At 40.1% G+C, this 23583-nt stretch overlaps 1 protein-coding gene across 6 annotated transcripts in view; it reads left to right on the top strand.

Moving 5' to 3' along the window:
• Positions 1-23583, top strand: part of ppp2r5eb (protein phosphatase 2, regulatory subunit B', epsilon isoform b) — a 41303-nt gene that overhangs the window by 8987 nt on the left and 8733 nt on the right. The window lies entirely within an intron of this gene.

The following is a 23583-nucleotide window of genomic DNA, read 5'->3' as shown; positions in this document are numbered from 1 at the left end:
GAGGCTGTCCCTTTTTTGGTAAATTAAATTGACCCTCATCTTAAACTGCCTCGTAGAATGGATATACATTGTTCTGTTCATCCGTGGTGCCTTCACTGCCTCACAAAGTCACCGTAAAGCACGTGCATCTCACAGCTAACAGCACTCTCCTTTTATTCTTCAGTGAATCGAGTAGCAATAACCCTGTTTGCGATAAGGTCTATAGGGCATGTAACAGATAAGAGAGCAAATAAACGGTGACAGACCCACCTGTTGAATGACCTGGTTGCTCCAGTAACTTGAAAGAAAGCTGAGCAGAGGAATGTCAGTTATGGATGATAGAAAGCAGAGGTCAGTGTACAATCACTGTAGTTATTACAGGAGGCTTTACAATAGAGCAACGTAAAGCAGGTGTTAGCTGAAGTGAGCTTTGTCCTCAGACAACCACATGAAGAATAACAAAACATATTTGGTGTTTTTAAAGACGTAAGAATCTTGACAAGGCGGCAGGGGATGCTTTAGGGCGGGGCTACACACTGATTGACAGGTCCACACCAGAGACGTATACGGTGTCTCTATGTCGCTCCTCCTCAGTCCATATATGGTCACTTCTGTTTATCAGTTGCAAAAAAAACAACATGGCAGAGATGCAATCATGAAGATTTGAGTCCAGAGATTCTTGTGAAACTGGTGCAGCAGTGACCAGAGCTGCCAAACTTGGTCAGCCATTTATTTTTCAGACTTGCTTGTTTTTAGAATCTAGCTCAGTCGGAGTGCTGTTGTTTCCATGCCTGCTCCTCTGTCTGTCTGTCTGTCTGTCTGTCTGTCTGTCTGTCTGTCTGTCTGTCTGTCTGTCTGTCTGTCTGTCTGTCTGTCTGTCTGTCTGTCTGTCTGTCTGTCTGTGAGCTACGTGCCTAGACAGTAGATCATCATGATGATAACAGGGCAGGTCAGTCTGTCTGTCTGTGTCACTGATGTAGAGAGATGTTCTTCAACCTTTTGGATTTCCCTGATTTTAAATGTTCATATCAAACACCACACATTCACATGACGCCTTGTAAGGCGGGTAAAGCTGTGAATGATTCATTTTTTAATAGTTTTTTAACCTAATCTTGATCGTTGTATGGCTCTGTGCTGGCAGGATAAGCAAGCGATGCCATTGACTAGACTATGAGCGGTGCTGGCGACATCAGTGGGCGCTGTTGCCTCCGGCCAAAAGAAAGAGAGAAAGAGGGTGTGTGGGACAGTGACTATCATTTAGAGTCAAACAGACCATAAAACAGGTAATGCTTTAGGGCGGGGCTACCTTGGGTCGACACCAGAGACGTATACGGCGTCTCTACGTCACTCAGTCCATATATGGTCACTTCAGTTCATTGGTTGTTAAAAAAACAACATGGCAGCAGACATAATCCAAGATGGTGACAGCAAAAACGCCAAACGAGAAGCTTCAAAACATCCACAAACCAGAGGGTGATGTCGCCATGACAACATTCACTTCTTATATACGCTCTATGATTTAAACAGATTTCTCACGATGTTTTTGTGATGTTTTATTAATCATTCGGGACTGGAGATGACCGAGACCTTCTGACAAAATACTTTGTCTCTGACATGTTGGTTAAGGAATGCCATTAATAAGCAGTGGAGTGTGTTGGTATCTACATAATTGGGCGATGCTTGGTATGCACTTGGGCGTAGTATTACACACAATGAGACACTCCCCCTCTCCGCTCCACACAGCAGTGGTGTGGTCTGGTGTTGACAGCAGGAATGCTGCCACACAGAAACCAGACAGATCTGTCAGCTTCTCAAGAGTTTTAATGGAAAACCACTTCCTGGTACCTATTCAGGGCGGGGCTTATAATCAGGACAGGAAGGGAGCCCTGAGCTGTGTTTATATGCCACAGTGGGTGTTTGTGCATTTGTGTATGTGAGTCTGCGTTCATGCTCCATTTACAGTCACTGTCCTTACGCAAACGTTCAGTTCTACAAGCCCACCTGACCTCCACCCTCACAGACACACAGACATACTGCTGCTATACTGCTGGTATCAGTGGAAGTGTTTGGTAAAGAATCAAATACACAAACAACAGGCCAGTTTGAATAGTTGGAGTAGAAAGGCAGAAGAACGTTTCCTAGAGAGCACAACGTCTCATTTCCCCTTGACAAAAATCACAGCAGGAAACCTTCCTCGACAGCTACGACTGCTTTATTATGGAGCAGTTTCTGCTAAATCCCTGGTTGCAACTTATTATAGTGGTGTAACAGGCCATTGTGGATCCGTGATCCGTTTGGATCCCCCTCATAGTTCGGCACGCATGGGAACTGCAGATTAATGACACACAGTCACTTTGATTAACACAGGGTTAAATAAAGTTTTACTGACGATCCATATGAAGTCAAATATGCGATCAGGACATTATTTATGCTTTTCTTGTGTCTGATCTCTGATAATGTTACATTGTAAACAACCAATTCTTGATTAAATCAACAGGAGGAGAGCTAGTAACGTTAGCAGCACCGCTAACGGCTAACGAAGGAAGGTTACTTCCTTCGTTAGCCGTTAGCACTTCTGTTAAACAACAATATTGCTCATCAATGATCGGCATTTAGTATCGGCGGCAAAAAAAACGTGATCAATGATCTCTAAAAGTTATGTTTGCTCCTTTGTTTCTTTTTTGCTGATCTGTGATCCGAGCCGTGACTGTTATGATCCGTTGCACCACTACATGTATGCGACGCAATTAACCAGCAACAAGTGGCATGCATCTAAAAAGGACAGAATTGACTCTCAGCTCTTGTCATAGTTTATTTTATAGTCGTACTATACATATCCGTGTCTCAGTGACTGAGGCGGCAACATGCTCAGTCTTTTTTTTTTTTCAGTTTCACACATTCACTTCACATTCACGCAGCTCCACTCATTTCTCACCTCCTCAGTAAAAAGTCCCAGTCTGCTTTCACCTCCTCACGTTGGCCTCAGGAGGCCGGCTCCTTACAACGGAGACGGCCTGTCCTGATTTAGAAACACGGTCGGAAAACACGTCGCCGATGACAGATTTCATCTCTAGGTGTTATTCCCTGTCTGCTGCCTCTGTACTGTAGTCTGTTCCTGCAGAGACATAGTTATGAACACAGTGATAATCACGTTTATAAGTCGAGGCGTCAGTGATATTTAGCTCGGAGATATCAACGTTTTTTTGTTCCACTGTTTCAAGCTACAGCTCATCTTAATCTGCATGATGAGCTGAGAGTCTGCAGCTGAGTTCTTAGAGTATTTATGAGAATCATGAAGGACTTTGAGGAGAGACTCCATACTGTGGTTTGGAATCATTTGAAAGCTTTTCTGTTTGTATATTTGCTTCTGCTCAGGAAGAAAGCGATTAAGTTAAGTTCCTGAAATTGTCGAACTGCTCCTTTTTAAGAGGTGAAACAAACTCTGAACCAAAACAGTGGCTGCATTTAAGGATCTGTACAGAAAGTTAAAGATTTAGTGGTGTTATGAAGCGTTACGCCGGGCTCACTCTGGATGAGGAAGTGCGGATATATATGAATTGTTTCATGAAGCAGTAGCCTGGCTGTTCACACCAGAAAACATTTCTCTGCTCCGGTCAACAAGATGTTCTGTCTGACTGCTTGTCTCTCGCTCTCGGTTAAGACACAACTGACAGTTATGTGGAATAAGTACCTAATTAAACAGCCTGATCTATTGCAATGCAATATGTGCAATATCATTTAATGTATAATTCCCTTAAAATAGGAATGGTGTTATGGTTGCCTTAGACTGAGGCGTTTAGATCTACGTACAGAGCCCAGAACGGCTCTAGAGAGGATCGCTCTCCTTTTAGCGTCAGCCACCGTAGTTCTCCTACACATTTCATTTGGTTGCTCACCATTTTTTCTTAAAGGTAACAAAAGAAAACAATATTTTAGACGGGCTTGTGAAAGAGCAGCCCCGTCTCATTTATCTCCCGGGATGTGGATCGGGATACCTTCCATCTGGTCACAAGACAACCACGCTCCCCTCTGATCCTCTCTCTCTCTCCCACATATGTCTGAGTAAAACCAAGTGGAAGAACACGGATTAAGTTCTCCTCTTCTACTCGTCTGTTGTGAACTTTAAGTCACGGATGAACAGTAGACTCTCTGTGACGAACAGTGAAGCCCCGTGTAGGATCACCAACCAGTCAAAATAAATTGGTAAATGAAATCAACCTTAGTGGGAGCCAGCCTCAGATGGACATAACACACATGTGGCCTTCAGGTACGCCACACATCACCCCCTTACAGCTCATCTACCTCTCATCTCTCAGCATTGAATAACTGAGGGAGATGTGTATCTGGAGTCTCTGAGGTCACCCAAAGCCTGGACTCATTTGGGGATGTTCTAGGGAAACAGGGCAGGGATTTATATATTTCTGTTTTTGAGTTTTTAAAATACTTTGTACAATTACTTCTATTTTTATTTGTTACCTCCATGCTGCACATTTATTATTTTAGATCAAAGATTCTTTGTTGTTTTCCCGGTTTCAGTTTTTTCCCTGTGAATACTCTCCAGACATGTCTCGCGTTCCTTTTGAAGTAGAAATTCCTGTTCTACTGTGAATATAGAGCTGCAGGATTCTTCAGGGCCGTTTGAATTATTATAAGAAAGATGCATCTTTTTATTTCTACGCTTCTTTTAAAAAAGCATGACATCCGCTGTCTTTGCAAAAAAAGGATTTCCTGTTTTCTTGCTTTCTCTTCGTTTTTCCGATGCCAGTAGAGGATGTTTTCACTCAGTGAGCCAGCGGGGAGCTGATTCTTAGTTTTCAGTATTCAGGCCACAAAAACAAAACCTGCTCCTGTTTGTCCTTCAATTAACATTTCCTTGTTGGGATGCACATTTATTTATTATTGTTCTCATGGAGGAAGCTGCTTCGCTGTGTTTTTCTCTCTCTCGCTCTCTCTCTCTCTCTCCCTCCCCCTCCCCATCATTTCCATAATCTCTCTGCGTTTGCCTCCCGCCTTGAGGAACACATGTACACAGCAGCAGGAGAGGTGGGCGTATATCAGGACAGCTGTGCTCGGCACTGTCAGTTTAGCAGACTGCAAAAGCACATCATCAAGATGCACAAATCCCATCTTTCCTCTCCTCCTCCTCCTCTTCCTCCTCCTCTTTGTGGGTTAGTCACCGTCACAGATCAGACTTCAGCCAGAAAATGACAAGCAGGGTCTCGGTAAAGCACGGTGGATTACATAAATCCCGTCGTTGGCAGAGCAGCTCGTTCTTAGACGTTTAGAGGAAGACCAGGTGGGAGCAGCTTCTTCAAGGGGATCCTCGGGTAAAGGATGACGCACGCTGTAGGAATGGTCACAGTAGACCCAGCTGATTTCACTTCATACCAGAACTAACGCCCCTGGTTCAGCAGATAGTCGCTTACCTTTGTGAATGTAGTACTTACAGGTCCAAGAAAATGCATGGATGTACCTTAAACTAAACTAATATCCAGACTTCAGAATTTTTTAAATGGCAAAATCTCCACTCTGGGACTTTAAATCAGGTCAGATTGAGCCACAGTGGTGTCATTTATTTGAACTGAGGCTTGTTCTTCATGCTGCCAGTCAGAAGTTGCGTGTGAAAGCTTATCGATAAAGCTGTGATCCTGCAGTTCAGTCAATCCAACAGACTCATGACGTCAATATAAGAGCAGTGAATGTGCTCAAACAAGTCAGCAGTGTCATATGTGGCGTGAGACAAACATCCTGTTCATAACATCCAACAAGTGTATAATTAAAAAGAAAAACCCCCTCTGAGGTTTGGCAGGAGTAAGTGTTGTGTTATAGTGCAGAACAATGACTGTACAGTCCTTGATCCTGGTTGGCTGAGAGGTGGTGTTCTGTCATAAAGCTGTAGTTGTATATCTTTTAGTTTAAACTGAGTTAGGACCCCAGTTGGAGTAACGGTGCACGAAATAGACTCATTCAGTTTAAGCCACGGCAAACGCTTTTCCGTCTCATCTGTCACACTTTGTTCACCACAAAGCTCCTCTAATAATACATGTTATTGATATTGTTGGTTCTTCCTGCTCTGGTTTCTCATTTGTGTTGATATGCTAATGTAACAGTGATTTTATTTATTTTTTGGTTGATAGGGTGTGAAAAACAGAATAAATGTGGTAACCAAACATCCTGTACCCAAAGGTTCAGGACGAATACACGTACTGGTTTAGCTTGTGTCGAACTGGATGGGTAGGCCACATTAACACTAGTCAGGCGTCAGGGGTTGTACAACAGTGTGGGAGTGTCACTTAAATGGCCCATATGTGATGTCACGTAAACTTTAACCCCCACAACTCAAAAAGTGGCGGTAATGCACCTAAAAGCAGTTCCAAATCGCCATTAAACAACAACGAAGAAGAGTTGGTGGTGAACTTCATCACTCTACTCGGACCTTTTCCTCCATTTCCTCTTTGCAAACTCAAACAAATGGACACAATTGACTTCACAGTTGATGGTAGCTAGCATGATGCTACATGGCAAACAAGGCTCTCCTTCCTGTGGGTGTCTTTGGAAGGGTTACATGATTGGCCACCAAGGCATGAGGTGGGGTTGCATGTCTTCAAAAGGGGATTCTTTTATCAACTTTTCGTCATTCCCTGTGTTCTCCACGCCAAAGTCTTAAAAACAATGCGTACCTTTAACTGAATGAAAGGATAACGCGGTTTCACCACAACACTCAACTTGGTGTGAATCCAGCTTCCCTTGTGTGAATCCCTTAACGGAAGAGAAAATATGAAATATACTGCTAGAATAATGACACCTCCCTCCACAACTACTGGCAGACTGCCCTTGAGCAAGGTCCTCAATCTCCCAGCACAAGAATCGTGTTGAACTGCACAGCTCCAACGTGGGACTGATTACAGCTTTGTGGATGTGATGCTAAACAAAACAGATGGATGCTCACCCGAAGTCTCCTGAATCAATAAAGGTTGAATCAAAAAGCTGAAAAAAATCAAAAAGGGAAAGTGGCGACATTACCTGTTCTTGCTTCCTGTAGACCCAAAGCGTTTCTATGATTTCTGTGCTGCTGTAACTCCAGCATGTGCATGTAGAAAAGTTTTCTCCAAAGTAATAAACATTCATAAGAGGAGGGCAGGAAAGAAGTTGCCAGCCAGCTCCCCGGTTACAACCAGAGTTGGCATAGCAACAAACTAGCATAACATGGCCGGGATAAATCCCACTTTCATGTACCGTGGTGTGAAAAGAGTCTGCAGACTGATAAATGGTAAATATACAGTAGGAATTATATAATCTCATTTACATACATGTTACGGCTGCTGCATAGTTAAAGCTTCGGTTTGTGTTTCCACGGAGATGTTCGCTGAACGAGGAATGCAAACAGAAGACAGAGAGAGAGGTGGAGAGTCTGGGGGGGGAAACCTGGAGGAAGAATTATGTTCAGTGGTGGAGGAAGGAAAGGAGGAAGAGGAGGGGAAGGAGATGGTTCCTGTCGGGACAAACAAACTCATCTCCTCTGTTTGGGAATCTGTTTATCCTAAATGTCTTTATAGTTCTTTATTTTGACCATTAATGTTTCATGTCTCTTGCACGTTAAAGAAGCACAGTATTATATGGTTATATTAATTAATATACACTAGTAATGTAAAATAGATTTTTATAAGAATACATGAAACTAAAAAGGAAGAAAATATACCAACGAAAGAACGACCGCAGTCAACGCATACCTGAACTCCTACAAAATACACAGACCAATGTGTTTAAGTTAGTTATCCAAACAATTATTAGAATAAAGAACAATTCTAAGTGTTTGATTAACTCTTGCCTGTGCTTGTTAAGTCATGCAGGTAAACTTAAAGGGTAACTTTGTAGTCTGACAGTGTCCTTGTGAGGAGAGGAGAAACACTTGTGTGTAAAAATCAGGTTTTCTGTTTACTCCCCGCTCTCCTGGAGGTTTCTCTCTTCTTCTTCTTCCTCCTCCACGCTAACGTTAGCTGCTGTGGCACAAACGGGGTGAAAAACATGACAAACACAGCCTTAAGAGCACATATCTGATTTCAGCAGCAACCCAAGCTAACATGGGGCCAAATCCTCATGTTGCTGAGCGTGCTGACGGCATTTCCAACCCGAATGAGGTTCCCCTCACGTCTCCGGCTCACGTCCACCCTCGTGTGGGAGGACTGATCTGTCTCTGACCTCTCTGGGCAGCAGGCTTTTTTAAAAAAGAAAAAAGAGAGGAGCAGAAAATAGACAGAAAGCCAGAGACTGAGATGAAGCCCACCACCAAGCTGCCCCGTCTTCCCTCCCCTCTGAAGAAACCCGATCCACGAGGTGTCTCTTTACATTTTCCCAGCCCCACTCGCTACAAACAAGCCCACAGGACGGAGCGTGGGTCCACCCAAACCTCAGTCGTCCACATGTTTGGCTCAAACCAACCCACAACGTAACGTTCATGACTGTTGTTTTGTACCGTTGGTGCCCAACAGGGAGAGGAAACCTGATTAAGTGAGTGACGGTATTTATGTGTGTTTGTGGTGTGAAGGTGGGGGGGTGGTGTTAAAGTTAGCCTCCGCTGTCGCTGCTACGAGTGTGTTTGTGTGTGAGGCAGATGGAAAGGTAGACTTAAAAATGGACTGGGATGGTAACAGAAGACAAGTGTTTTCACTGGCTGAGAGGAGAATGGAAAGTTAACAGGTGGAAGGAGAACATTTTGTGATTCCACGTGGAGGAAAACGTCTGTTTGTTTGTGTTTTTGATTCGTTCTTTGAATAGTTTTCAAACCTGTTCTGAATGGGAACCAGGAGTTTACGTCTGAAAGCTGCTGAGCTTCCGTCTGCTTTGCTGTTAAGCATTTGTCAACACAGGAGTGTAGCGTTTACAATACAGGGTCGCAACTACTGATTCTTTTTATTCATCAATTATGCTTTTTGGATGAAAAGTCTGTAACACGTCTGGAAATATGGAAATCATATTAGCCAGAGTCCGAGGTTGGACTTAATTTACCTTGATATAAAATAGAGACTTACACATTTGAGAAACTGCAACCAGACAATGTTTGACATTTCAACCACAAACCCTTTCACCAAAGCTGTTGTTTCTGTTGACTGACTTATCAATTAATCGACTAATCTGCATACCTCTATTACAGTAAATATTTTAGTTTCTTTGCTAGGTCAATCAGGATTCAACAGGGAATAGAATCGATGCAAAGTCGTGGAAAGAGGAATGAAAACTGATTATAGGATACATTTTCTTTTATTATCAATTTAGTGTACTAGCACAGAAAAGATTCCTAAGGTTTGACACTTAAAAAAATACATTTTCAATACCTTTTTTCTACAAAAACCTTTTTGTTAAACAAAAGAAACCTACTTCAACCTAAATAAACAATCTGAAATTGGCCAAATTCTGTAACTTATTATGAACTAATCATTGAATAAGTAAAAGAACAAATCTTGCCTAAATATGCCATACAATAGATAATATCCAAACAAAACCAGCCCGAATCCCACAGCGTGTTGTGGATGATCACGTAGTGATGGAGACACTAACGTATGCAGATGTCTTGGATGGGCGTCTCTGCTCTTGTGTTGAGAGAGCCGAGCTGAAGGACAGGTGCCTCCTGTGTTGTGGCGCTCATTTCTGGTGGAATTCCTGCTATGTGAGCCCTGAGAGCGACCCGGTCCTCTCACCTGGAGCCGTGAACGATGTCTTTGTGTAAAACCGTCCCAGGTGACCGTTCCTGCTGCTGCAGCTTTTACGTTTCAGACTTTATAGCTAAAGATCTCGAGTCTCAGGCCTTGGTTACACTTGTCTTTTCAATAGAATAAGCTCAGTACAGGTACAGAGGACAGGAGAGATACCTGAGATTGATTTGGAACTACTTGCCTGAGGAGATGTGGCTTGCAGAATCAGAAATCTATTTTAAATCACTTCTTAAAACCCATTTTTATACACTGGCTTTTATGTGACATTGATTTACAGCTTTATTTTTATTTTGATATTTTATTTTTTGAATTTTATATTTATTTATTTTTGTAATTTTGTGAATCCATTTTATTTCTTACTTTGTTCTTGTCGTATCGATTGGATTTATATTTTGTACTGTTTTATCGGAGTTTAACTCTTATCTTAGTTTGTCTTTCTTTGCTGGCCTTAATTTTTCTGCTTTTTCTGCTAAAGCACTTTGTGACTATAGTGTTTTGCTATTTAAAATACAGTTATTATTATTATTATTATTATTATTATCAAATAGCATTTAAAGTACCACTTCTGCTATTCTCTGCTTCGTGCTGAGGTCGTGTAAAATCAATAAAAAAAACCTGTAAATATGCATCTTGTATTTGACTCAGACAAGCGCATAATTAGCAGCTAATGATGTGTCTTCTTGTGGAGGCGTCCATCCACCAACACAACAAGCATCATTAAACTAGGAATAGAAACCTTCACGCTGGAAGTGTTTTATTTAATTTATTGTTTACTCATGGAACTGTACGGGGAATGTAACCTCTGACCCTGCTGAGTGTTGATACCAGAAATGTAAATGAATCACTGATTCATAGAAGAATGAAATAAGCTGCTGTTAGGTTTAAGTGTGTGAGGGCTTTTATTAAATGTGTTCTTTGGTTTACGGTTACTGGTATTAAAAGTGCTCTATGGCTCACTTAAAGGTTGCAAATGAGAATTATAATAGTGTTTTTCTTGCTGTGATCACTCCGACTGTGCATATCACCATTAAGAGATCCCTTCCTTATTCACTTTATTAACTTTAATACATTTTTGCACACAACAAGAGCTGTGGAGTGGATATTTTAATGGCAAGTATGATCAGAAGTAATGATTACAGGAAGCAAAATCACTTTCAATGCTCTTATGTGCACTCGGATATTGTTTACAGACCGGTTAAACATTTTTAAAATCTAACTTCTCTCTTAGGTCTTATTATTTCCTTGATTGTCACTGATGATGCTTTCTGCTGTTTGCAGGAGTCTTACAGTTTGTCTAATTGAGATATAATTCAGATATTCAGTACCTGCTACACCTTTTGTTACCTGAGCACAGGAGTGAAAGTGACTCACTCCGTAGCTTTACCATCTGCTGCGTTGTTGGCTGCAGTAGCTGGGAGCAAAGTTTACCCAGAGTGACTGCATGTGTTAATGATTGACAGCAGCCTGGCGCCTCGCGGGGCCGCTTATATGAGACCTGAGAGCACGGAGATAGGGACACGGGGTGGGTTGTACCTCCGTCGTCAACATATATTTATATGTCAGAGGTCTTCTGTTACACAAATCCTGCCTGTGTACAGTACGTGGATGTGTAGTACCGCTCTGTGCTGCTGTCAGTGTTGAGTTGTAAGAACATTCCTTAAAGTGTTTTCACAATATCTGAATCACACTTTAATTCAGTAACAAGTCAGGTGTCTGAAGTCGGAATCAACCGTAGTACAGTTCCTCACAAGGAAATGACACCAAACTGTGATAGGAAACACACCTGGATGTGACTTCAGTGGATTTTATTGGAGGCTGGATGTCGTTCTTTTTTAGTTAAAATAATTGTTAATCAGTTGTTCAACAGAAAATAAATCGCCAACAATTTTGATAATCCGTTCAAGCTTTTAAAGTGAGACTATATAACATTTTTGAAAGAAGAAATTATGCATCCTTCCTCTTATAAATGAATAGTTTCAAGCAAAAAAAACATGTAATACACTGTGGGATTATACTGAGGAGTACTGAGTTAAAAACTCTTCTGTAAAACTACAATGTGTTTTATAGGGCTGTACCAAATATTTCGAAGGTTCATCCATATTGTTGACTTGATTACAAATCAACAGCCAAATGCTGAACAGTTGCAGATAAAGAGCCGGGCTACGCGGATATTATTAGTCTTATACTACTTGTGTGAAGAATTCCAACAACTACAGGGCGTTGTGAAGTCCAAAACCAGATGTAATCATTTCCAAAATGTCTTTTATCTAACAAAATATTTTGGCTTCAATCCACATTTGTTGGCATTTAGGCTCCAAAAACAACATTTCTACTGCGTTCAATAAATGTTTGTTCTCTCACTTAACAAACACACCTGTATTAACGGGAGTTCTAGCCAGTAAGTTATCAAACTTGTACTTCTAATCTGTTTTTTTATCCTTGTAAATTTAATATCTTTGTGTTTTTTAACTGAAACAATCAATTAGAATAGAACACTGTTGGTGGTTCGATTCCCAGCTCCTCCTGTCCGCATGTGGAAGTGGATTAAGTTAAATGCAGATGTTGAAGTTCATGTACGTTTGTCTGTGACTTGCATCCGGGTCAGCATGTGTTGTGTCTGTTTGACTCGGTTGCCGTGGTTACAGCTGTTTCCTGCTCTGACTGGCGGTCCGCTGTCCTCTCTCCTTCATTAATCTGATCCGGTCTGCTTGTTGGCATCCTCAGTGACACCGTAACGGAACTGAGGCTTGTTGAACATATTTAGCAATTCACAATCAACCTCCTTGCACATCTGTCCGGGTTCGTCTTTTTAGTTTGTTGGTTGTTCTCTCTTTGCACCAGGTAGTTTTTTATATTTAATATTATCTAAATATGTCCGAGGTTAATATAACTGCAGAATATTCCTGCACTCTTGCAGCAGGAGTCCCACTGACCTCTGTATTGTGAGTTCATCTGTACGCATGAACGTCAGCACAGAGATCTGCATGGACAGCTGACGGCAGCCATGTTGCCGGTCCCGTCTGTCTTCCTGTTGTTGTGTTTTTGAATACCGAACAGAGCAGATGTTATGACGGTCAGCGTTTATCATCTCTTCTACACTGTAATCCTTTATGTAATGTTTAACCCCAGTGGCTTATGGGTCCCAGTAGCGACAGCAGGGACTGCTGGGAAACATGACACACACTTCCTGTTTAGCGTGGAGATGCTTTTAAGTGTGAATCTTCAGTTTGAAATTCCAGATTCTCTTTAAAAAAAAGTCACAACAATTTTTCTTATCCGCAAGGTATCAATAGATAGTTTCTCTCTGTCTAATGTGCATTATGTTGGCAGTTTTAATAAATCCAGTCTCACTGAAAACATTAGGACATTGAATCAGATTAGCGAGGGTTTAGGTTTGAAAACGTGTTTTCCCATATGATTCTAATCTATTGAGGTTTGGCTTCCAATATCTGTAATAACTAATTGACTAACTGATTCCTGAATGTATAGGTTCAGCTGAGAGCTCTTATCACTGTTGCCTTTTAATTGCAACACCGGACATGTAATAAAAAACGTTTCAGTTGGTCCTTTTGTTGTCACACTACTTACTTAATTTACGTAAATTCAGCAAAATCTAAAAAAATAATGTTTTGTATGCTGCTAATAACAGGGAGACTTGTCAGATATGAGACTGTTTAAGCAGAGGCTACACATGTACCGACATACAGACATGTTGGGAGAATCCAAGAAAGAATATCTTATCTTTAAATCTACGCTTTACTTTTATATATTCAGCTTGTCCTACTTTGAGTGACTCTTAAATTGCTAAACTTTAAAAACACACTTATTAATGAGGCGTTTTTAATCCCTGACTACTCCAGTGACCGACAATAGAAGACTGGTCCGTTGTTCTCGTCAGCTGAAACAGACTGTGACTGAAAGCAGTAACTTTCTCTGAGTAAATAAGGTTAATTAGAAGCCACCAGCAGGAGAGGAGAGCAAAGGTCACACCCACAGCGCCTTGACATTCCTCCCATCGACTGTTACCACTAATCTCCAGTCCACCTTAACGTGACTGTTTATACCTTTATGGCGGCGGAGCCCTGTGACAGTGTGTACATACGTTACAGCGTCACAGCCGGGACACGATATCCTACAACTGACCTTCAGACGCAACTGGGTCGAGTCGCTTGTTGAGCCCATCTGTCGGACTCTCTCTCTCTCTCTCCTGCAGTAACTCAAGCCCGCTCGCCCGTCACACACACACGCTGACTGCTTTAATAGACGAGGGGGCTTTCCCGTTTACACTGAGTGTGTGTGGACTGTTCTTAAAGAGTGCGTTCCTGGTCATCTTACACCTTCCTAGACAAGAATCTCTGCAGTGCCGTGTGTGGAACGGTAGAACCTAAGAATAGAGAACCACAGCAGTGGAGTATTTTCCTTTTGATAAACACCAAAGTGACTTATTGTTGTCACTATGATACAGACCAAACTAGATAAATGTCAGGAGATACCAGGACCTTAAAAGCATCATAATAATGGTAGAAATTTAAAAAAATGTTAACATTTTGGAGCATTCAAAACTTTTTTTTTTTTGGTTGCTCTACTGAATTTTGGGGAAATTTTATCCTTAATGCCTGATTATTTCTGACAATGATCATAATGTTTGTAAAATATGGACATATGAGTACGTGAAATCTAAATGTACGCTGTATGTTTTGATCACAGTGGTTTCTGATCATTTTGTCTGGTGACATATGACAAAAAGCAATGTCTACTTTTGGAAAGAAATTTAAAAAGTATAATTCTTCTAAGATGTTTCTGAAAAACACATGATTGGAGTTCCTGACCTTCAGGTTATGACCTGTGTTTTTAACATGAAAGAAGGCGTCATGTCCATTAAGGGAAAACACATTTCTAAGCACTTGAATTAAAAGTGCTTTATTTGTTTAAAAGGTGATAAAACTCCCACTGCTGGATGTCATCAAGCTTTTTCTCCTACGTGGTTTGAATGCACTTACTGTAGGTTACTTTGGACAAAAGCTTGTGCCAAATGAATGTATTCCTTCTGTAAATTGTCAGAATTAAATACTTCTACTGTAACTTTTGCCAGATGCATTTTCTCTGTGAATAAGTGGCGTTACACTCTAAGTATCAAGACAGAGAACAAATAAACGTCCACTGCAGCAGGCAAAACAACTTGCTTAAATGCACCGCAGTATACAAGCTATGGAGAGCGGTGAAGAATTGGAGGCTGTAGCCACAGTCGACCAGAGTCTGTCAGATTGAAACTCGTTTTGTCGGATTACTTTGCCGTCTCTTCCTTATGGAGAAACCCAAAAAGCTCCACTGAGATCTGTGTCTGTATTTGTTGCATTTGTTTTTCCTCGCAGCAGTTAGAGTGAGGAGTTTGGTTTAGTTTATAGGATCCATATATATAGATATATATAGATATATAGGACTCCTGCTCTTATTGTTGTTTTTCTAAACCCTATTTGTTAATCCTTTTTTACCATAGTATGCATTTATAAAGCATCAACAAGAGATCATACAGTCTCTTGACTGTTCTTTTCAGCTTAATATTTACTCTGTAATCCGTACAAAAATGTTTTCCTGTTATTTTTAGTGTCGTAGATGTTGCATTTGTGCCGTTTAGGAGCAGGTCTTCACTTCGATGTGGACCGACCATGTGAGCTCCTCAGTCTGTAAACGCTGCCAAGTCATGTTTGGCCGCTAAAATATATATCTTTTTTTTTTTTTATAAAAAGGATGCATACATGTGCAAGCTGCTAAATCTGATCCCGTGTTCAATAGATTGATGCTGTTATGTAATTAGCCCAACTTAAAGGAGTTCCTGTGGTGAGCCATCCGACTGCTCTCTCTCTCTGTCTCTCTCTCTCTCTCGCTCTCTCTCTCTCTCTGTCTCTCTGTCTCTCTCTGTCTCTCTCTCTCTCTCTCTCTCTCTGTCTCTCGCTCTCTGTCTCTCGCTCTCTCACTCTCTCTGTCTCTCTCTCTGTCTCTCGCTCTCTGTCTCTCTCTCTGTCTCTCCTCTCTCTCTCTCTCTCTCTCTCCCTCTCTCTCGTGCTGTGAGTCGTTAAGCTTTTTTCCACCATTAATTAAGCAGCAGCGACTTCTCTCTTCCTCTGCCAAGGGAGTCCAGATGAGTCTCTTCCAAAAGCTGAGAAACAGAGCAGAGCAGGAAGGAGCGAGTCGGGCGAGGCTGAAGCATCAGTGTTTCCACGCCGGCTGAACTCGTAAAGCATCCCAGAATAGTTGTGTTGATATGAAGCCGGATAGCTTCATAGGAAACACAACGCGTTTATGGTTCTCTGACCAACAGTGCCAAACTAATACTGGTCAACATTTTTTTTTAAATAGTTGTTTTATTACAGAAAGAAAAAAATGAATTACCCATTTTGAATCCCCCCTACAGAGCTCTGATTGGCTGATTGCTTATCCAACTGGTGAAGTAGTCGTTAACCCTCTGCACCTCAAGCAGTTTCTGGGCGTTTTTTTGCTCCTGCACCTCTATAAAACTCCAAAATGTCTTAAGTACAGAATAACACAGTTGTAATTGAAGAAAATATAAAAAAGACAAAATGCAAGTTGATTTTCTGTGATAATTTATTTGACAAAAGTTGCAAAAAGTGTTCGTCAGACATGTTTCCAGAAACTCCTGAAATTTTAACTCTGACAATAATGCCTCTATTCATAGCTTCTGGCTGTGATTAATGGTGTAATTTTGGCTTTTTAATAAAAAGAAAACATGCTTTTCAAACCCAGTATTTCACTTTTGTAAGAACAACAATTTCATTTGGCGTAGAGGCAGAATGGATGCAGACAGACACATCCCTCCAAGTTCCTTAAACCAGTTTTTAACATCCAATTCATCTGCAACCAAACACTCATCAACATAAACCTAAACTTTTACCGTTTGCTTCCATTTAAAGCTGCATATACAGTAAAAAGTATGGCAGGCATCTCTTTTCTTGTCCACCTGACACAGTTTCTGACTCTGCATATGACTGGGCCACACTGACTTCCTGTCGCTGTTCCATAAATAATCCTGAATATGACGGTTGGCTTGTGCACAGAGAGGCTGACGGAGTAGATCGCCGTCTGCCAGACATTTCAACCCCGATCCCGTCGGCTGGATTAAAAGGGATCACATTTGTAGCAGCTAAATGGATTTGGGGATAAAGATGGATGGTAAAAAGTAAATGCCCTCAATGATATGGGTACTTTGAAACATGAAAGAGCTTCAGTTTAGGTTTTATGACCAATCGGTCTGGTCAGTGTGTGAATATTTACATTTACATGTTTATTTATCTTAAGAAAGTGAGCAAGTTCAGTTCTTTAAATGGAGTTATTCTAGTTGATCATACATGGTAATATTTTGTGATCTATTTGGTTTTGTCGTTAAACTTCACGAGATATCGGATTCACTTTTCCGTCCTTTGCTTTGACAGAGTTGTTTGTGATTTTGGAATAAGCTGGTTGCCGTGGTAACTGTCAGTGTTTTACTTGTAGCTGGAGTATTTATTCCCATTCTTCTTTTTATGCCCGGTTCTCTCGGTATCAGGATGAACAGCCAGCAGTGGCAGCAGGTCAGGTGCTTTATGGGTGTTTTGTGGTTTGACATTTGGCTGCAGAGCTGAGACTGAGGCCGCATTCCAAACCTGTTAGGAATGTATCCGAAATGTTTTTCTTTTAATGTTTAACTTCTTGTGTCCTTTGTGTCTCTTCTGAGAAGGAAACATGAGCTGAAGTTTGGCAAACTGGTATATATATATATAGTATAGAGTGGAGATATTAACAGAAAAATATTTATTTATTTATAAGATTTTTCTTGGTAATTAGATTTATGGTTTAAGTCGTTTTAATGAAGACAAAATGACAAAATTAATTAGTTCCAGCTCCTCAAATGGGAAAATGTTTGCTTGTTTTTTATTTATTTTTTAATTTAAGAAAGTTGTAAAGGACTTTTCAAACCATTTTCTGACATTTTATAAACACTCAAAATGACATAATTATTATTCGCTGCCTCAATAGATTTATTTTTGTGGTCACTGTTTTCACTCTGGCACTCAAACCCCTACACCAATATACTTTCTTTATTATTATTTATTTTTTATAAATGTTTGTTATTGAAGGACAGAATAACGTCATACAATGTTACAATTGAAGCAAAGCTTTTCTTTTCACTTTTCTTTTCTTTAACGAGCATCCCTCTCACCATCCCGCCTCAACTTTGAAAGTCTGTAAAAGAAGTTCAACACGCAATGTCTTTTATTCCATACAGGAAAAAAGAAAAGTAGAAAATTAAAATTAAATTAAAGAGAAAAAGGACGTCATCAATTAACTGAAGCACGTCATCAGCGTGTAATAAAACCCCTTTGTCATAACCGTCTACAGCTTACAGCAGAACAGTAAAGGCTGTTTTCATTAGTTAGTAACAATGATTGAATACAAACCAAACAAGTTCCAGATTTTGAGGATTCACTAGTTTTCTCTGCTTTGTGTCACTGGATTTTCTCATATTTTGTTTTTGAACAAGAAATTTTGTAGTTGTCACTTCTTGTTCTGTGATTTTTATAAATAAAATCCTGCCATTTTATAGATAAAACATTGATTTGAAAAGATATGAAAATAAGCACTGTTGAAGCTTAATTATTAGGGCGCATAACACTTACTGCACAGGTTTGATTCCCGTCCAGGCACCTTTGTTTCCTTTCACCCCCCCTCTAAAAATAAATACATTTTAAAAGTAAGCAATTCGTTGTTAGTTGTATTATCATGTGTTGATGCACTGTAAAATAATGTGAAAGGCCTCCTTGAACAGTGGGGAACAGGATGGTGGGTGACTAACTCACCAGTACCCCCAGTATTAAAAAGTAAAGAACAGGATCTTCTGCAGGATGCTGTGCAGAGTTTTGGCTGATGTACGGGCCTGGCTGAGAAAGTGTGCGTGTGCGTGTGTGTGTGTGTGTGTGTGTGTGTGTGTGTGTGTGTGTGTGTGTGTGTGTACGTGTAGTAGCACGTCCACTCCAGGGTTCTTCCTTGCTGAGTGTGAAGGGTAGTTTCTGGGTTATTCTAGGCTACAAACACACTCGTTCTCTCACATGCTTAAATACAGTCACACACTCTTTTCTCTCTCTCCCTCTCCCACATTCACACTGGTACTCTCTCGCCCTGCTCCGAGCCCATTGGCTGTGCTCTCTGTGTCTCTGTGGAGGGATTACTGTGTCCTGTGTGATTATCTGTCTATTAATAGCTTCCTTTAAGGCCCGTTCACATGCTCCTATAGCGGCGGAGCCTCCGTAACACAAGACGACCCCGAGTCCTGCAGCCAGTAATTACTGTGATGAAGTACAGCGGAGATGTTCACTACTGTACTCATTCACACACACACTGAACACACGAAACAAGCATGCACTATGGACTATATCTATATATTATTATGATAACGTGTATATTATAATTTTCTATATACACACATTATATCCTCATTATATTACACTCTAGGTGCGTTTGATCTGCAGAGGTTTGATCTGCAGGAAAGGAAACCCTTTGAACTTTTCTTCTTAGATGGTCAGATCTTCTAGACATTTTCCGAAAAATGTTTAATATTTATTTAAGCCATCTTAAAGGAATACTTCACCCGTAAAATAAACATTTGTATGTCAATTACTCAGTGTGCTACATTGAATTCTTGAGGAGTACATCCTTCATGAACTGAAGCAAATGGTTTGCTAAAACCGTACTATTTAAAACACTGACACTGCAGGACACGAGACTGTAGAGGCAGAAGTTTTGGATTTTGGCAAAAACAATCATGTGTTCGTGAAGTAGTTAGCCTACGACTGGAAAAATGAGACTTCATTATACTGCACGAGTTGTGTGAGAGTTTAACAGATGTTTTTATACTGTTTTGTGGTTGTTAAACGCAGCCTTTATTTACTTTATTTCATCAAGACTTTACTCAGTTTTTGTATCATTTGTCATGTGAGGAAAACAAAGTTTAGTTTGAGTAATTGATATGAGAAAATAGTCATATTGCTGGTCTTCAATGTGTTTTTGAGCCACATAATGAACATTACCTGATACAGTCCAACAGGCCTGGAAAGTATTTTTTAATGATGTGCTCCCAAAATCCTGCGTGTGCTCCACCTGGAGAGAAACGGTGGATAATCAGAGCTTTTATGCTAAAAACATCTGCCTGCTGCTGCTGGAAACAATTCTATGAGAGTCAACCAAAACTGTACGACCATCAAAGCAAAACAATGAACTATGAATGCATCGCTACGTCCAGCCCCTTTCACATCACGTGCACTCATTTGGTCTTTGTCCATAACAACAGCTTCAAGATTTTTTGGTTTCTGATATTTCACAGAATTTCTGATTATCCAGAGCGACCTAAAAAAAAAAACTAGCCTTAGTGAATATCTTGCTCAAGGACGTGTTGACTTTGCAGCCACCTTAATATTCTGGTCAGCTCTCTTTTTTTAGGTATTTGGAGCACATGAGGGGCAAAGAGGAACCTGTTTGATCTTGTTGGCAGGTTAACCGTGAGCTTCTCTCCACCACAGACTGTAGATGAGGTTCCATCCTGGTTGCTTTGATTTTAATATCTCGGTTTGAAATTAGAAATGTTGCTTAAAGTCATCAGAGTTAAATGCATTTGCTCTGATACATGACAGGGTAACGTTTGAGCGAGCATGTGCTTGGTTCTATTCCGCCCAACTAAATTTGTGGGGATTAAATCCTGCAGAGCTCAGGACTCCTGCCAGTCAATCAGGGGGTTTGGGTTTGTTTTCTGGCCGGGTACGTTGGACTCCGGAGGAGGAGGAGCAGGAGGTCAGCAGGTCGTGAGTAACTGGTGGCATTTGGATCAAAAGATGTTTACAATAATCACTTTAAATGCGGCGGATGAGCTCTGCCAAAGGGTTTGTTTCCCAAATCAGGAAACATCCCTCTCCGTTTGAACGGTCAGAGCTTCAGGAGGATTTCAAAGGTTTAACCATTCAGTCGTTCTGACCTGCTCAATTCTATTTGATCTAGAAAGAAAAGACAGATTCAGCGCCCCCTTCTGGCCCACAGTTGATGCATTAACTCTCTGAGGCTCCACCTGCTTTATATAATGAACTATTTACATTGTTACAACCTCGACTTACAGCCTCTCCTGTCTGCTCAGTGTAATGCGTTCAGCAGCAGGTCAGTTCAAGATTTACTGGATTTTTGTCACATGACTGTTGGTCTCAGATGAATCAATCGTGGCTTCACATTTAGCTGAGTAGCTCAGAATTGAATGTTTTTCACAGAATGAGGATACAATCAACGGTTTATTTTAAATGAGACATGTAGAATAAAGTATTTTTAATAATTTTTTTACAGCTTCTGGTGTAGTTTTGGCTTTGGGTTGAAGAAACTGTGGGTTTAAATCTTGGGGCAGGTCTTGGGTTTCAGAGTGTTACTGGGAAAAAAATCCAAATGCATCAGTTTGTCTCTTTTGTGATAAGTTGATTTGACAAGAAGTTTTGATTTTAAACATTTCTTTCTCCAACTAAGACCAGAAGTCTTTGAGCCTCAAGTCGCCCGATTTGCGTCTTCATGAATTGTAAAATCCCAGGACATGAGGAAACGTTTTGTGGCACAAGCAGAATGTATCTCTGATGAGGCTTAACCTCGTAACATGCTACAAGTTAATGAATGTTAAAGAGCGTTAATGAGCATTAGCTTCTCCTTCTGTCTCAAAGCCTTCCAGCTAAACCTTCAGGCAAAGACCATAAAGAGCTAAACATGGTTCCACCTCTGTGAAGTAAACGCAGATACACGCAAATAAATCTTATGTTTGAGCATATTGGGTCCTAAAATGTAGAAACAATCCAATGTTATTTCTCAAAATTAGTAATTCCTTCAACTCTAAATACCATTATTATATATATATATATATATATATATATATGTGTGTGTGTGTGTGTGTGTGTATATATATATTTATATTATATAATATATTTAAATACATTAATGACCTGTGTAAATCAAAGATTATGATAATGTATTATATATATATATTTAATTAATGACCTGTGTCGATCAAAGATTATGATAATAATGTATTATATATATTTAATACATTATTATCATAATCTTTGATCTACACAGGTCATTAATGTATTTAAATATGACACTTTCCTGCTACAATGCGGAACAAAGTGTGTTTTGATCAACTTGACTTTTTACTGTCCTGTTTAACATGCAAAAGAACTACAACAGCAGCAAATTGAAATAGTTTGAATTTATATCTAAAAAGGGTCTTTAAAACTACAAAATGTAACACCTTTAATATCTGCAGACGGTGAAAGCTCAAGGAAATCAGCAACTATACAAAAATCTTACTCTCTTAATCGATTGTAAATGTAAAAAAAAAGCCACCACCAAACCAAAGTAATGATAATGCATAGTAATTATAAACTGCTGTTTATCATTACTGCTCATCAATTGATCTACCAACTATTCTCTCCATTGATGAATTAATCATTTGGTGTATAAAATATTAGATGACGGATTCCTAGAGCCCCGAGGTCTATAAATTAATGAATCAGCTAATCGCTCTGCTTGTTACTAAGAGGTGAAAAAGTCATTTCATTGTTCCTCTAAAAAGTTTCTCACTCATTTAAATGCAGTTTGTGACTCAACGTGAAGTGCAGCGGAATTCAAAATGACAAACGAGCACTTTGAAGTGTAATTTGGGAGCAGACACACACACACACACACACACACACACACACACACACACACACACACACACACACACACACACACACACACACACACACACACACAGAGAGAGAGAGAGCAGCTTATCTCTTGCATAATAACGTCCCGGTCCTGCTGGGACGGGAACATCGGGTCTGGCGATCAGGGAGCGAGCGTGGAGCGTCTCCCTGCAGGTCTGAACTCTGGGCGACCCTCCGCCACGTCTCCCTCCGTGGGATCAGAACAAAGATACCTGACGACTTGTTCTGCCTGTACATCCATACGGGTTGTGACAGCTCAGCCTCAGAGAAGCTTCGCTGCTGCATAATGAGGCAGACGCTCTCATCCTCCTCTTGCAGAGAAAAGAACGCAGAGCAGGAAACAGACTTGTTGGCCTGAAGGAGTGCATGTTAAGCATCCTTTGTTTTCTCTGACAGTTTAGTTCAAATACAAACGTAAATATTTTGCTCAACTCACATTTTTGTAAGTTATATTGTGCCTTTTTAGTAATTCTTATTCTTTCCCTGCTCATGCTTACCACTAAGATAATCTTCTATTGATGCCAGACAGATGAACTTGCTGCTGCTGTGAGAAAAATTGCAAAACATCTTCAAAACAAAAATCCTCAGCCACACGTTTGTTCTTCAGTTGAGCTTCAGTGCTTATTTCTTTAACTGGATATTATACTGTACTTGTAAAACCTTTTTCATTTTTTTCTGGTAGTTTGTTTTACGAATTTGCGATGGAGGGATGATTAATTTAAATTATTATTATTTATTATTATTTTCAAGGGAGGAGGAAACTTTCCCTTAATATTGAGATTACTAGTGCTGTTTTATTTTTATTATTGATCAATATAATTTTAGTTAATATTATTGTCATAAAATAGAGCCCTGTGCCGCGTTTTCAAGTAGCTTGTTTTTAAATAGATTTAAATACCATGTGAATATTTAAGAAATATAATCATAAATAAAATAAATATTAATTTTTTTGCCTAAACAAAACAGCAAACACAAGAACACAAAGATAAGGACAACATGAACAATAAATTAATAAATGTCAACATAAAGAAAGATAGAAGGAATCGTCTTTTTACTTTTAATACTCAAACTTAAGTCCAAGTTTTTGATTCCCTGTTTGGTGTTGCAGCTTTCTG

The sequence above is a fragment of the Anoplopoma fimbria genome, chromosome 15 (assembly GCF_027596085.1).
Source record: "Anoplopoma fimbria isolate UVic2021 breed Golden Eagle Sablefish chromosome 15, Afim_UVic_2022, whole genome shotgun sequence".
NCBI lineage: Eukaryota > Metazoa > Chordata > Actinopteri > Perciformes > Anoplopomatidae > Anoplopoma > Anoplopoma fimbria.
The sequence above is the reverse complement of the archived record's forward strand: the minus strand, read 5'-3'. Positions and strand labels throughout refer to the sequence as shown.